The 2,450-nt window shown below is 33.1% G+C and overlaps 1 long non-coding RNA gene across 1 annotated transcript; it reads left to right on the plus strand.

Annotated features, from left to right (window-relative positions):
* Nucleotides 1-653: 653 nt before the first annotated feature.
* Nucleotides 654-1,418, plus strand: LOC110925546. The gene is made up of 3 exons (XR_002584544.2): nucleotides 654-693; nucleotides 972-1,032; nucleotides 1,361-1,418. It is a non-coding gene; the product is annotated as an uncharacterized LOC110925546 (long non-coding RNA).
* The last annotated feature ends 1,032 nt before the right edge of the window (nucleotides 1,419-2,450 follow it).

The raw sequence follows: 2,450 nt of genomic DNA on the forward strand, positions 1-2,450 counted from the left end.
GGTTTAACCTCGGGCCATTTGGTGAAATAGTCTATTGCCACTAGCAAGAATTTCACTCCTTCTTTGCTTGGAGGGAATGGTCCAACAATGTCCATTCCTGTAACATCCTGTTTTGTGAACCAATAAAATTATATTTAAAATTTATAATTCATTTATTGTTGAACGACTAAGTAACGAGTAAAATGGTTAGTTGAAATATTTAGTTGAGATATGAGACATATGTACAAGCCTTGGCTATTATAAGAGACCGTTTAATATTAATAATTAAATATATTATTTTATTTACCTTACTCCGTTTTTAATGAAACTTAGGTTAAAACGTAGATAAAAATATGCTCATTCTAATGACATATTCGTCGTTTTATAAAACGTCATATTATAAAAGTTATACAAGAAAAACGAGTGAAGCAGCTGAATTAATATAACTAAGCTAGCTAGCTAGCACGTCAAGCTAGCTAGCAAGCACGTCAATGACATCGCCCAGAAAGGAATTGAGGTGCCTGCTTGCTTCACATATATATAGGAGTTAAATGGTAGGATTTTAGATACACCAAAATTTTAACGGGAACGCTCTAGTATTGAGAATCCCGCGTATACGATACCCCGTTGGGTGTTGTTAGTAGTCGTTTTTGGAGCACGAGTAGGAGCAGGAGTAGGGAAACTCTACATCAACGTGCCGTAGATAGTCTTGAGGTATACTCTCGTTTAAGTTTATGTTTAGTTATTTATTATTTATTTTTAGTAGTTAATATTAGTTTTATTATTGGTAATAATATATTAGTGGTAGTAGTGTTAGTATTATTTTTAGGTACTAGGGTTATTGTCAGGGGCGGGTATTGGGTAGCCTAGCCTTAGTTAGGTATGGACTGATCAACCATGCTTAAACAAGGTAGGGTTAACCAATATCCAACCATGATATTGACTAGTTAGGTGTACCATTACCTAACTTAGGATTATGTAAATTGTGTCAGGACCTTGAGATAGTACCTGATCATACTAGCAATTGTATCAACGGTTAGCTACTAGCAAGAGGTGAGTTTTATGAATGCTTTTCAAATGTGAACATGCTTGTCCTAAATTGTAATAATATGGCATGACTGTTGTACGCATGTATATAACCTGAGCATGACATACACATGATATTTGTGGTCCCTTATGCGTGCCGCTAAGGCGGGATTTGTCGGTACTACACCTGTGGTGTAGTGGGCATTAACTGTATGGTTATGTAAGTTACGTGGTAACGTTGGGTTACGATAACATGGGCGGGTACAAGTCATGATTAAATAATGTGAATTGTAAATTGTGTATATTCATAAACTCACCAGTGTAATATCTGACGTCTTTTAAGCATGTGTCACAGGAAATGATGGTTAGTCTTGGGCGGGTTGTTTATCTCGGATAGGCGTGACTAGTGAAATAAAGTATCTCGAACTTTCTTACCTGGTGGAAATTTTGCGTGATCAGCTAATAGTAGTTTGACCAAACTTTCTACCTTTAAGTTTCCAACTTTTGTACATTACCGTTTGTATCAATAAAGTAAGTGTTTACTGGTAAGTTGGTATCAATTATGTATGGTGCATCCTTATCTGGGTGTGGTGTCACAGTTGGTATCAGAGCCAAAGGTTTTAGCGAATTAGGTATTTGGTATGGATACCTAGGCTTCAACCTAAGAGAACACGCCAGCTTATGTAATTTTTAGGATGCTCTGGCTGACTTTGAAATACGAATGATAGATAAATTCGGGTATGAACTTACTAAGGATATAGAGTCATTAGAAAATACCCATAGTAATAATTACAACCTATAAATCCTCATTTCGTTACCACTTTGTACACACTGCCCTTAACAATAATTACTCGTAAATCTTGTCTTCTTTACTCGTTAGGAGAAAATAATAGTAATAATAATAATAATAATAATAATAATAATAATAATAATAAAATCTAAAAGATAAAATGTAATACGTATATGTTGTATACATGAAGTGCATATATATAATGATACTTGTGTATTATTTGAGTAAGTAATATTTCTTCTCAATCAAGTATCATAGAGTAAAAAAAAAAAATGAAGGCAGCCAATAGCGTAGTTCATTGTTAATATAAATAGATGCCAACCTCCTTCATACAAATCATACACAACCTTCTCTCGCACATAAAGCACATGAGCAGGTTAGTAGTATGTTTAGTTAAACATTAATTCTTTTAAGTTTCAATATTAAAAATCTTTACTATGATTAATTAATGTATAAATTTAATTATAGTAAAATGTTCATAGTAGAGTTATATTTTCAACATGTTACATTTGAAAAATATTGTATTATGTGAATTAATTATTCTAAGTGCTCATTAATGAATAAAATATTGAAGTAGTATTTTTCATGAAAAATATAGAAAATGTCGGCAGAACCTTCGGTTAACAACAATCGTCAACCTAACCCATCAGTTAAT

Source organism: Helianthus annuus, chromosome 17 (assembly GCF_002127325.2).
Source record: "Helianthus annuus cultivar XRQ/B chromosome 17, HanXRQr2.0-SUNRISE, whole genome shotgun sequence".
NCBI lineage: Eukaryota > Viridiplantae > Streptophyta > Magnoliopsida > Asterales > Asteraceae > Helianthus > Helianthus annuus.